General features: G+C 42.1%; 1 protein-coding gene across 1 annotated transcript in view; it reads right to left on the bottom strand.

The window, feature by feature from the left end:
- SLC38A11 (solute carrier family 38 member 11) overlaps positions 1 to 6,170 on the bottom strand; it is a 489,938-nt gene extending 483,768 nt beyond the window's left edge. The window contains exon 1 of the mRNA XM_078683357.1: positions 6,008 to 6,170. The gene's annotated coding sequence lies outside the window, so the exon portion shown is untranslated. The remainder of the gene's footprint in view (positions 1 to 6,007) is intronic.
- Positions 6,171 to 14,605: the final 8,435 nt, after the last annotated feature.

The raw sequence follows: 14,605 nt of genomic DNA, 5'->3' as shown, positions 1-14,605 counted from the left end.
TTTCAGAATTAACAAATGAAATCAATGAAGTCGAAAAGGAGCTGGACGGATTCACCTCATCTGAAGAATTATCTAAAATGCTAGAAGAAGTGAAGACACAAATAGAAAAACATACCAAAGATATTAATGACAGGAAGATCAGGAAATTTCGACGTGATACGCTCGATTATAAATTAGATGAAGTGTACACCTGGGCTGACATATATGCACAACGTCGACGTAACAAACCATTTAATCAATATACAGACACCTCCTCATCTGGGAGTGACGTTTCCGGTCGTCCACCCAAAAAACCAACATTTGATGAAAATAGGAACAAAGAACACACAACAATTCAACTAGAGGAGAATGCATCTACATCAGGATCTTTTTTAGAGGGAGGCCTACGAGAAACCGACGACCCAGGCGGAGTAAAAGAAAAGGACAAAGAAGTTCCCACCACACGAAGCTCCAAGAAGGACAACAAAAAGAAAGGGAATCGCTAGTAATTAACATTTCGGATACCAAATTATCAACTCACGAAATCAACCTTTTACAGAAAGACACATCATTCATTCCGACTACTTTCACCAACCACCTCGAATTAGAGACAAGTACCTTTAAACTAACACGTAAACTGAGGCTACGCCATTTTTTCGAAAACGTTCTTCCACCGGTAGCAGAAAAGCAACCGGATCAACTTTGCGGCTTGCGCCCGTTAAGCTCTTATATGTAACCCTGGGCGTAGTGGGCGTAGTGGGGCTTCGCGGAGCTACGTGAAGTGGGCGAGAAACTACGCCCACCTCCGCACTCCGCGTAGCCCCACTACGCACCGCAGGCCTCCCTCCCGCCCTCCCTAAATACTTTAAATTAAAAGTGGAAAAGAATTAAAACGCACTTACCTTGCCCGCCGCTGCCCGCCGCGTCCCCGGGGCTCGCTATCTTCATGGCTGCCGTCTTGTGTACTAATGCGCATGCGCGGGCGACCGCGCATGCGCATTTCTCGTGAGAAATGCGCATGCGCGGCCGCTCACGCATGCGCATTAGATACACAAGACGGAAGCAATGAAGATAGCGAGCCCCGGGGACGCGGCGGGCAGCGGCGGGCAAGGTAAGTGCGTTTTAATTCTTTTACACTATTAATTTAAAGTATTTAGGGAGGGCGGGAGGGAGGCGGGTGGCGGCCAGCTACGCTCCGTCTGCGGAGCGTGCGTAGTGCCGGATTCTACGCCTGCTACGCAAAATGCGTAGAAGCCGGCACTACGCACACTCCGTGCACGGAGCGTAGCCGCCCGCCCAGGGTTACTTATATGCCACCGACCAGTCATAAGAGCATTGACACTTTTGAAACACTAGTCAAACAAGATTTGGAGAAAATTAATTACAGTAAAAAAATGAACAAAAAGAACATCACACAAAAAGACTATGACACCTTAAGAAAAATTGCAGGAAACAAGGCGATTAAATGCATACAAGCTGACAAGGGTGGCGCCTTGGTCGTCATCAATTCCAGCATGTATCAAGCAAAAATGACCAAACACATTTCGGACCCTGATACTTATATGCTATTAGAATCCAATCCCACCAGCCAATACAAATCAACTTTAACTACATTAGTAACAAAAGCACATGAACAACAGACAATTGACGAACGCACCAAAAAGTTTTTACTGGTTGAACATCCAAGAAGCCCAACAATAACTATACTGCCGAAAATCCACAAATGCCTAATGGATCCACCATTTAGGCCGATTGTCTCAACAAAGGGGTCTCTTCACGAGCCTGTAGGAAAACTCCTTGATCGTTATCTTCAACCCCTTGTCAAGCAACTTAAGAGCTACGTGAAAGATACCACGGAGTTTTTACCTAAACTCTCGGAAGTTAGCATCAATGAAAATGACAACCTGGTATTATGTACAGCAGACGTTAATAGTCTATACACTTCCATCCCACACGGTGGAGGAATTGATGCAGTAGAGAAGACACTGTTAAACAGCGACATCCCAGAATCCATGCAAGTCCTACTTATGGAACTCATGATATTTACGCTATATCATAGCTATTTTACTTACAATGATAAATGGTTCCAACAGCTGTCTGGCATGTCAATGGGCAACTGCGCCGCACCTACGTATGCCAACATATACATGGCAGAATTCAAACAAACATATATCTATGACAACTCCCAATGGATGAAGAACTTGCTTATGTATGTTCGTTACATAGACGATTTATTTTTCATTTGGAAAGGCACGAAAAACAAGTTAGAGAAGGAATTAAATGAGCTTAATACCAAAGACCATCGAATTCAACTCACTTGGAACATGAATGAACAAACTATCAATTTCTTGGATGTTTCCATCACAAGGACCAACACAGGTTTGGAAACTGACCTCTTTAGGAAAACAACTGACCGCAATAATACATTGCACTTGTCCAGTTTCCACCAGAACTCACTCAAACGCCACTTGCCTTTTAGCCAAATGTTGCGAGTGAAACGGATTGTCTCGTGCCCGGAAGTTTGCACGAAACGTCTGACCGAAATGAACTTAAGATTCACTGAGAGAGGGTATCCACATGAAATTGTGGATGAAGCCATGAGCAAAGTCTCCAAGATTACTCGTGACAAAGCACTTACAAGAGCAAAGAAAAGTGAAGAAACCAGGATAGTGGCAGTATCTAAATACTCCACACTTAGTGGAAGATACAAAAAAATCATATTGGGACGTTGGAGAATCCTATCATCAGAACCTGAATTCAAAGACCTTTTTAAAAACCCACCAATATTTGCCTATGCAAGAGCGAATAACATGAGAGAGATTTTATCTAGAGACACAGCTCAAGAAACAACATACAAAGGCACCAGACCTTGTCTCAACTGCAATAGTTGTAACGATATCATCAAAGGCAATAAAATAAATCATCCTATGAAGGGCACAGAAATCAAAATCAAAGTAAATGCCACATGTGACTCTTCCAATTTAATTTACTTGTTGAAATGCCCTTGCGGGAAAATCTATATAGGCAAAACTGAGAGAAAAATAAAAATCCGTCTGAATGAACATAAGTCAAACATAAGGACTAAACAAGAAAGATCTAGTGTGGCTATGCATTTCATGGAACACAACCACAATGTGGCACAACTGAAATTCATGGTGTTGGAAACGCTTGAAAAAAGAGAAGGAAATGACAATAACAAAATTCTTCTAAAAAAAGAAACGGCTTGAATTTACCGTTTGCAATCCTTGAAACCGTTCGGTCTGAATGACCGTATTGAACTAAGCTGTTTTTTATAAGTACCCCTTGAGGTACATATAGACACGAAACTCTTGTGCCATTGTATATTTTTGTTTACATGATTTTCTTATGAAACGTTGTAGTTGTAATATGTTGAACATGTTTTAGTAACCATTGTAAAGTATGTTACACATCGTCATAGACACCGCTCAAACTGCGAACGCACAATTTCTTTATTGGTTTTGTAACATCGTCATTATATGGCCGTTCACTCTATAGGTTCACCCCCTTTTAAGATGGCCGACACAGTTTTGGTCTTTAGTCCTTCAGATATCGTCCACCGTTTATGTTTATGGCGCTTGCAGAAGCCTGACTAACAAGTATTAGTCCCACGTCTCTGTTCACGATAACGCAGCTGCGTTATAACAACATCCTCACGCTTCACGTTAGCCGCGTTAAGCCGACCATGATTACTGATGGAGACTTCGCGTACCCGCTAAACACGCTTCAGTAAGTTTATTCCCTGCTCGCATGCTAACCCGCGTCATTTACTCGATAACCCACACCACTTTTACTTACTCTGATATTACTCTTTATTGCAGCTTCCGTGAACATTGCAGTTCAATTCAAGATCACGTGAGCACCTTTTTCGTTGAGTTTTCGCTTTTTGCATGATCACGAATTCCCCAACCCTTCACGTTCCGGTAAACACTCGTTGTAAATCACATTCGCTCATCCACTCTGTGTGACGTTACTTGAGCACACTAGGCACATTAAATTCGTTCGCTTGATATTTCTGGTTCCACCAATGAACATTGTCACACTACATTTAAGCATGTTTAACTTGGCTAATTTAGACTGTATCGTTTTTTTGTAAACATTGATTCTATTGTGCAAACCGTCATTATGATGAGCTATGAAGTAAATTATTGCCGTTCTTATTTCCAGGGCTCCTTGAGAAAGGGCGACCCTTGCCCGAAATGCATTGGAGCAACATTGTTGAAAGCATTTGAACCATATGGATTGAAATTTGAAGTGAATGCGATGAACTAAATCTACATTCGTTAAATTCAAATAAATTACAAAGAAACCAATTGTAAAATGAGAGGAGTCTGTCTTGTATGACGAACCGGAGGGAGTGCCCATCGCTGGGATGTGCACACAAGTTGTGTGCCCACTTAGTTAATATTAACCTTATCGGCGCAAACGGACAGTTACGCCACCAGCAGGAGCACCCTTATAGAAGGAACCCAAACTAACTACATACCTAGCAACATTACAAACTCGCTGTGCACCGCTCTTATTGTTTCTCTATGGGCCAGGAGGCCCATAGGAATGAATGTGAAGTTATTCTCAATTTGCGATTCGCAATTTGAGAATCGCAAATTGAGAATAATTGCAAGGGTACAAGGGTGTCATAAAGACACCCTGATGCACCCCTGAAATTCACATGTGTGCGCATATGGCGCACATACATGCCCTAAGGGCATGTATGTGCGCCACATGGCACCTTCACAAATGAAAAAAAGTGCTTTTGTGAAAGAAATCGCAAATTACCACCAACTTCAAGTTGGTGGTAATTTGCGATTTCTTAATGAGAAATCGCACAACTTGGGTTCTTCATACATTGCATTTAAGGAATCGCAAAATTTGTGATTCCTTAAATGCAATCGCAAAATAAGGAATCGCAAATTAGCGATTCCCTATTTTGCACTCAAATTTGCTACATACATACCATTTAGCGAAAATGAGTTCGCAAACGCCGAAATTCGCAGAATTCGTTTGAGCTTCATACATCTGCCCTCATGTTCTGGATCCAAAAATGGTGACCACAAGAAAAATTTTCAAGTTGGGTCTGGACATTATGAACATTTGGGTCCATGGGGTCCAGTTTAGGTCAGTGGACTTGAAACAGATGACAACAGTAAAAGTTTCCTTGCACAATAGAATTTTTTTATTTTTTATTTTGGTCTATGGGTAGTCCACAAACCTGCTTTGAAAAATATTGTTGAGATATTGCTATAATTTTGTTCTTTGAGGCACTAAAAGCACATTTTTGTGAGGCTCATTTGTCACAATCTACTGAAAGGATTTACAACAAAGTAAGCATAATCACAGCCCTGACTAACATTCTACTTTCATGCCAAGTTTGGTCTAATACTGTTTATCAGTTTTTGCTTAAATGGAGAACAAACATTGCTATTCGATGTCTCATTTTTTTAATTCCCCTTAGTTCCTCCAAACAGATCTGCCTGAAAGTTGACAATCTAAAACCAGGGGCGTAGCCACCATTGGTGCAGCAAGTGCAGTGGCACAGGGACCTAGAGCCTTGAAGGGCTTATTGAGCCCTGATAATGGCTATACTATACTATTCTATCAGCATTAAAGGGGCCATTTTCTCTGCTGGCACCAAGGTCCTTGGCATCCTTGCAACACTACTGGCCAGAACACCCCCATTTTCGCATTTTGATTGGAAAGTCTCATACAGATTCCTCAAAAGACACCAAAATTATAAGCAGAGAAAAAAATGCCTTTTTCGATGGAAATTCAGACAGAGCCTTAAATGCATAGTTTGTTTTACCATTATATATAGACCACAGTTGAAAAAACCTCTTCAAGGGAAAGCTTCTACTCATATTTGCCATGAAGCCTCTAGCGATCAGAATACATATGTGTCAGTTAAATGGCCCCAATCTTGGCATTGAAAGGGATCACTTTGTGGAGAGCGTTTTTACAATTTCTGTTTCCTCTGACCAAAATGTAGCGGTGTGTATAACTGAATCAAACTTACCGATAAATGTATACAAAAACTGCAGTAATGAAACCAACAGGAACCCAATCACTCCAAAGGCTTTGTTGACCAGAGACTGGTAGGTAGGTGTGCCTGAGATGTTTCCCCCTTTTATCAACAATATGATAGAGTAATCTGTTAAAGAAAGGTGTAATTTAATTAGCATACCGAACAGTGTTAATCGTTTATGTCAGAATGTCAGAATAGTTCACGTGTTACAGTTTTTATGAGCTATCAAACAGTGCTAATGATAAACAATTACCAGTAAAGGAAACACATATTTCCTGCTGAAATGACTTATGAACTATATCATATTTGAAAGGTATTATTGAAATAAATAATTCTGAACTATTTAACATTTCACTGTTAAAAGCATAGAATAAATAATCAAAAAGAAGGACTGAAACCCAGTCAGCCAAAAAGGCGTACCTGAATGACATGTACAACGAGTAGATTATTCACCTAAAATCCTGACACAATATGATTAAATTAAAAGTAGAACACCAATATAAGAAGTGTAATCAATAATTGCTAAGATATTTATCTACCATAAAAGACAATGTTTCGACAACGGCTTTTGTCAAAATATACTTAAGATTTGTATATATTATGTTCATATTCATCTATGAATAGAAATGCTAATTATATTATATGTAATCACAAATGTATTCACTGTTTATCAAATATGAATACTGTTTTGTATTTGTTTGAAGTTTCCTGTGGCATTGTATTAATCACACAGAAGCCAAAATGCTCAATGTTGTACACTGCACATTTTCAGTAGCGTAATCTGGCTTTCAAACCAGGCAATGGAAGCTGAATTTCTGTGAGAAGAATGAAGCTAGTATTGTTTTTTTACCTTCAAGGGTGTTCTGCGCTTCTTTGTAGGGAAGTCTCTGGCACCAGCACATTAGATACGTTTTGGCTCAGAACAACAAGTTCTGTCACATGGTCATATTACATTGACTTGTATTGAGAGAAATAGTGTATTTACTAGTTCGGCTGTACATATTTTTAGGATTTAGCTCTAACTGATCATGTTCTAGTGAGGGCCCTAGTCAGTCTGAATCTTATCTCACAACGATTCTAGGGACCGACAACCAGGTAAGCCCTTAAGTACCCTAGGTAAAGGGTTAGGAAGAATCAGGGGACCCTCTCAGGGGAGGGTCTGGACAGAGGGGAGGTTACTCCCATGTCCTTTGTCCAGTTTCGCGTCACAGCGGGGGCCAACAGCCCCCAGGACTGGTTTTAACTGCACTATGCATGGGGACACCAAATGTGCCCCCCATGCAGACTGAGTGGCACTAGCAAGCGCACCCACCCTGCCCCAATACACTAAATCCTGTCTGGGAGGTGGTTACACCTCCCTGCGACAGGATGCCTATTGTTCTGCCTTTCCCTGCTCAAGCTTGGCTCAGCGGTACAAAAGGGGGTGGTGATGGACGGAGCATCAGAACCAATCAAACACTCACACCCAGTCAAAAGATCTGGGTTTGATCCATCACTGTTCTTTAGCCCACTCTGCCACCCCAGTTCAGACATGGCTATATGCAAATCAGTCTGACCCTGTGCCTCATGGGAACAGTCCAGCCCGAACTGCCAAGCCATGCCTACCCTGGACCGGAAACAAGCTTCCGAGGACCGGTTTCTGGCATTCCAGCCGTCTTCAGCCCGGCTTGCTTGAATCCAGTGGCAAAGTGAGCAAGGGACTCACGTCTGAGCATACCCTGCCACACTTATGGCGGCCAAAAGTGGTACAAAAGGGGGTGGTGATGGACGGAGCATCAGAACCAATCAAACACTCACACCCAGTCAAAAGATCTGGGTTTGATCCATCACCGTTCTTTAGCCCACTCTGCCACCCCAGTTCAGACATGGCTATATGCAAATCAGTCTGACCCTGTGCCTCATGGGAACAGTCCAGCCCGAACTGCCAAGCCATGCCTACCCTGGACCGGAAACAAGCTTCCGAGGACCGGTTTCTGGCATTCCATCCGTCTTCAGCCCGGCTTGCTTGAATCCAGTGGCAAAGTGAGCAAGGGACTCACGTCTGAGCATTCACCAGGACAGTTCTTCTTCAGAATCTTCAACAGGTCCAGGAATGTTCTGATGAGAGGTACCGAAGAACCCACTTCTATGCCCCATACCAGCCTTTGGGTATATTCTCTAACTTACCCATCAAAAATGGCCCTCGTCAATTCTTCCTCTTGTCCTGGCTTCCAACTGTCTAGGGGGACAAAGGCAAGGGAAGGCCTGGTGTTAGGTTCCTTTGTGTGTGTTGCATGCAGAGCCCTTTGAACTGCAATCAGGGCAGGATACATCTCCTCCTCATCTATCATGTCAGGAATATCCACTTCCCTCTCACCTAGGCGTTCTTTGTTCCATGTCTGGAAGCAATACTCAAAACACAACAGGAGAACCATTCAGAGTCATGTAACCCAGGGCATAGACAAAATGGCACATTTGGTTTAGGGCACAAAAATACCAGCCATCTAAAAATGTAAGGGGAACAAAAACAGCTGTCGGTACACTCAGATTATTAACACTAAACAAGTGACCCAAAGAATCTATAAATATGAATTTTTAGTGTGCATCCTCTGTGGCAGTACTACCCCCGCCAATATTAAATGAGTGAACCTCCTAGGACGAAAAAAGTCTTAGAGTCTGCACTCCTTGTGTGCTTCATTACTGCGTCATCAAAATATACCACTGTATTAGTAATGGATAATACAATAACACATAACCAAACAACATTCACGTGCATATAAACAACTTAATCAAACAATGGGGCGTGGTATCGTTGATTCATTCCTTCATGAATCCTTGTTTTATTTGTTTCTTTTGCTGACATTTTCTTTTTCTCAACAAAATATCTATTGAGCATCATAAATGCTGGGCGTGAATCACTCTAGCCCAATGCATTTTGGGTGCAGATTACACCCTTCCTCAGGGGAATCTTCACGCCCTTATGTCTGTGTGTCAACCAGCTTGAAAGAAAACAGTGTTGGTTTTCCCAAATAATCAGACTCCGAATCCACTATGCACACAAACTGGTAAAGGTACTACGAGTCCCTGATACCACAAAAATTCTGGTGAGATGTGTCCAATATCATTCTTAACAAAGCCAATGTACACTGTCCACATTAACCTGTCAATATCTTGAGTTGAAAAGGAAACAGGGAGGAATCATGAAGTGCTTGAATTCCGTGTAAAGATAGCCAGTCACAGTGTGCCCGGAGAACGTAATCAGCTGTCAGTTGCGTGACACTCAAAAGTGTTCAGACACCTTTATTCCTTGTGCTCAAATAGTGAACCGGGAAACTGCTACACACCACGTTTTAAACTCTTCACCTCATTCCTAACGTGCACCCGTATGGCCATCTAAAAATGGCATTGCCAGAATAGTAACTTAAAATCTGACTTTACCATTAAAGAGGATGTACATTACAATTCATTAGAGGGTAAACATCACTTCTCTAACTGCTCCTAATTAGAGGAGAGTGCTTATTAAGTGTAATAGGGCAACTCAGTGTTGGCCTATAAGACAGTTAAGTCTAGCAATAGAGTGGCCGATAGTGTGAGGGTCATTCGTTATTCAATTTTCAAAAACAAACTCCCACTCCAGGAGTTTGTTTTAGAAAATATTGCTACGATGGCAGTGTCTGTCATTGTTAAATTTTGTCCTGGTGATGAGGTACAGTAAAAAAAAAATAGTAAGTCCCCATACAGGGTCAGACTGCCCTATATAGCAATAATTACTCACACTATGTACGGTCTCTACCAAACTACAACAGATGCATGCAGCTGTTCTCACTGAATATCTCTGAGGGAATCTAGCTCCTCATGACCTCATTGTCACTAATGCCCCATGCCTTGATAATAAAGTCTTTAAAAAGAATTGGTCCTTGATCTTGTGGAGATGCACGCTTGATTGGCTAATTGAATTGGTCAATACAGCCAAGGTAGCTGACCAATTGCTAATTGAGATACAACTGGAGTTACAGATTAAAGTAACTGTACAGATAACCACGTATAAGAAGAAACTGGACGAAGTAAACAAACTCCTTGCAGAGACGAGAGGGGTTATTCTTAAATACAAAATCAATAAATGAAAAAAGGACATGGACAGATTCACTCACAAGAAGGTTTATGCTTACATTAATGATGACTATGCACCATCCTCTATGAAGAATAACAACTGGAGAGCAACAAGAGGTTGGTGACAGGGGACAGATGAGTGGGCTTCAACTCGGAAGAATGGAGTACGGATTCCAGTGGATCCAACACCCCTTACCAGCCAAGGAACCGACAACAGAGAGGACGGTTCAACAGACCACAAACACATTTTCTGGCAGCCCCATGGTGGCCAGCACAGCCATGGGGGTGTCCAATGCAACTTGTCCATCCTATGCCCTTTGGAGCACCCAACTATTATCCTTATTTAGAGTATGGCCGGGAGGGAAGAGGACACAGGAGAAGAGGGTCCAGACCAGGGAACTGACAAGAGACCCAGAGGGTGCAGTGGGACCCCGTGATCGAACAGCGAATCATGAGTAGCATGACGTGTGATCCATCTCCTTCGATGAGCACCGTGATGACCTGATTATCAACCTCAGCATGAACGTGCTGACATCTTTGGAAATTGATGTTTTGAATAAAGGTCTGGGATTTGTGCCGACTCACCTGGGTGATGACTTTTTAATCTCTGTTGAGATGTCCCAATTCTTTAGGAAAGTTCTCTTGACCTTCTTCTTAGCAGAAAATACACAGACGGAGGACCCAAATCAAGTTACTAATACTGGTCTTAAACCGAAATCTACTTTCAATCCTCCTCTGCATCTGGTTCCATCAGAGGTGGAGACCTTTGAAAAGCCGTTATCAAAGAATTTAATAAATTGAGACCCACTGTGAAGATGCCATTTTTCAATCTCTCCAAGAAGGAGTTACAGTGCCTACATCATCTAGTTTGTGAGCTGGAGATAGTCATTAAAACAACAGATAAAGGTGGGGCCACTGTTATCATACACCAACAGGAGTACCGAAGTGAATGTCTTCGCCAACTCAATGATGAAAAATACTATCAGCACCTAAGTCTTGATCCCACCCCCAAAATCATGACCACCATAAGCACAATGGTGGATGAAGCAGAAGCCGAAGGCTGGATTACAGGAGGTGAAGCCAAGTTTCTGATTCAGAAAGAACCAAAGATACCCTATTTCTTTGAGCTGCCCAAAGTACATAAGGTCCCTAGACCATCCCCGGGCAGACCCATCATCTCGGGTATAGGTATATTACTTTAAACTTTTTCACAATTTGTGGATTGCTTCTTGCATCCTACGGTAACAGAGATGCCGCCATATTTGCAGGACACTAAACACATATTGAATATACTTACGGAAATGCCTTTCAACCCAGAGACTCACATTTTAGCATCTTTTGATGTTGAATCATTATATACAAACATTCCACAGGATAATTCTCTTGAAACAGTGAGACAAATATTGAGCCAACGATGACGTGATGATCTAACTCCTACTTCATTCATGTTGCAATGTGCCACTCTAAAGAGATTTTTTTCCATTTTGAAGAACAGTTGTATTGGAAGGTGACTGGAACATTGATGGGCAGTACTTTTGCTCGAAGTATGGCCAATCTATACATGCATAGTTTTGAAGTTTAGCATACCTATCCACAAGACAATCCCTTTACATAAAATTTGAAAGTGTGGAAGAGATACATTGACAATGTATTAGTGGTGTGGAAAGGTTCGATGAACTACCTTTTGACTTTTGCAAACTGGTTGAACACAAGAAATACACATCTAAATGTTTATGTGTGAATCTAGCATGGTCTGTTTGCCCTTCCTAGATTTACGCCTCTACCCGAAGGACGGTGGAATATACTCTAAGTTCAATAAGAAGTCTATGCCCCAGAATTCTCTACAGAACGTTACCAGTTTTCATCCACACGCACTTAGACATAACCTCCCAGTAGGTCAGTTCCTTGGGTTGCGGTGGAACTGCACGGAGGTCAAGAAATTCAAAGAATATGTAAACAAACTAAGCTCGGGTCCGCTCCATATCCTACAGGGCTAATAGAAAGAGCATGCAAAAGGGCAAGGAATATTAACCAAGAATTCCTACTTGATGCATGCACACAAAGCCCTATGGATCGCTTGGTTTGTGTAAGCACTTAAAGTTACCTAACTGACATAGTGAAGAAGTCCATCAATAAGAACTGGGCCATCTTGAACATTGGTGAGAACCAGTTGCCTAGACCTCTCTGTGCCCTGAAGTGGAGTAGGAGTATTAGGGATATGCTAGTCCATATCTCTCCACAGATTCCGGCAACTCAGACAGGTCAAAACACCTTGTGTTCCAGGACGCAAGCTAAAAGCATTACCCCTGTGGAACATGCTCTGTCTGTCCCTTCACCTCAGCCTCAACATCTATAAGTTAGGTCTTAATACGCCCTGGGAACTACGCAAACTGACGAACGCCAACACAAAGTCATTTACATGTTACACTACCCGTGTGATTTGATGTTGTGATGTATTTCCTATGGGAACTGTATCAATATTCCTGTTTCTGACCCTTGTCCGGTTAATAAATCAATAGTGGCCATACAACGGCACAGAAACCCGTTTTCTGATTAGGTCATAGCGCATGCTACCACGTTAGGCAAGCACTATTCCCCCAGCCCCCATAGAAAGCATACCGAGTTCTCAAAACAAATCAAACCTCCAGCAACCTGGGAAATCCCCCGCAGCTATTGTTTTGATTTAACCACGAACTCCAGTAAAGAATGTACGAACGACCAGTTCTTATGACATCCTTATTGACGTATTCATGTCCATCCTTACGTCAATCTCGGCACCTTTCAGGTATAAATATTACCGACATTGCCCTAAGCAAACACACGGTGGTGACGAGATTGGAGCAGCGATACTTGCCGAGGAGCCCAGCTGATGCAGAAAAAGCCCACGGACGCTGCCCCTCCCTTTTGACGCGCTGAGAGAGAGACGCTGCCTTTTCTCTTGCCGAGAAATCCAGCCCCGGCGTTTCCAGCCGCCCTTGCGGGGAACTGGGATATCGAGTCCTGAGATTGAGATACCAGCCCTCCATCCTTCTAAATCCCAGGTACTGAACTGAATAACCCCTCACAGAGAATTCTTGAATCAGATTCTTGGCAAAGCAAACTTAACTTAAACTGCTACTTATCTACTCCCGCCCACGTATTAGGCTTAGGTCAGGTACACCGGGGTAGGCGTAGTTAGAAGCACCAGTTGAGTACGATTAGTCAATGTATATATGTATGTATCTATTTTATCCATTTTAAGTATCATATGGCTAAGAAACCATATCAATGCTTTTACAGTATAATTTTATAATTCTGTTTTTACTGTATGCACTTTACTTAACTATAAGTATTGCAATAATAGCGATTCATTTCTCTTGTATGAGAAAGGAGACTGATCAATAAATAACATCTTTTTATTGAACACGCCTGTCTCTTCCTTTTCTCTACAATCTGGTGAAACTAAGAATGCACATACTGACTGAGTAAAATAAGTTGTCTTTTGTTTTCACACGACTCTAGAGATATACTCTTGATTAGGGGAGAGCAAAGTTGTCATGTTCTATGGTTGTCAGAAACTAAATCCCTTCTTGTCTATCCAGGGAGGTTAAACTCCTCCTTGCCTATTCGAGAAAGTTTCTAGTGAACTCTGAGCTAGCTGGCACACACATAACTTTAAGTTTAATATCGTCGGTAGAAGACCTAGTTAACCACAGTCCTACGTCTATACTATTGAAGATATTATTCCAATGCGCAGAGCCTATTGGGATAATAGGAACTACACTACATGGCGCCCAACTGTTTGGATAGGCGATAAATCTAACGTAAGACATTAGAGTAACTCAGTCGTGCTTTTTCACACAGACCCCTTTTTTCCCATAATACTCCAAAGACGTCTGTAGTGGGTGAAAGGTAAATCCGCCAAACTTCGTAGGAGGAGACTCCTATGTATGGTTCTTGGTTTATTCAACGTTGAAGGATACACTGTTCCAAAATATTGTGCATCTAATCTTTGTTTCCACAGAAACCTGATCTGCACATAAACAAAATAACCTTCCTGACAGTAAAATGTCAGAAACTGAAGAAGAAAGGGAGACAGCTAGAGTAGCAGCTCAACTCCTAGCAGATGATACAACTCTGCTACAGAATGACCCGGAGGCAATACTAATCCCGGTCAACATAAGAAAAACTATAACCTTAAAACTTATAGAAAATGGACTGACACCAAGAGGTGGTACAGTCATATTCGTAATTGAGGCACACGAATATCGGCAGACAGAGGTATTCTATTCATGGATAAACTTTCCAGCAGCAAACGCTGTAACAAAGGACTTCCACTATTACAAAATAGAGGAACCTCCGAATGAGTACACTCCTTTCGAGGAGGTGGAAATACCACTCAAATACCAAGAGCACCTGCTCTGGTTTAATGGCGCCCTAAAACATAATAATCACATCACCAGGCTCGGTCCACTAGGTAGACCAGGAGCAACTTGGCCGGTCCTAGCCGGATACACACCA

Source organism: Lissotriton helveticus, chromosome 3_1 (assembly GCF_964261635.1).
Source record: "Lissotriton helveticus chromosome 3_1, aLisHel1.1, whole genome shotgun sequence".
NCBI lineage: Eukaryota > Metazoa > Chordata > Amphibia > Caudata > Salamandridae > Lissotriton > Lissotriton helveticus.
The sequence above is the reverse complement of the archived record's forward strand: the minus strand, read 5'-3'. Positions and strand labels throughout refer to the sequence as shown.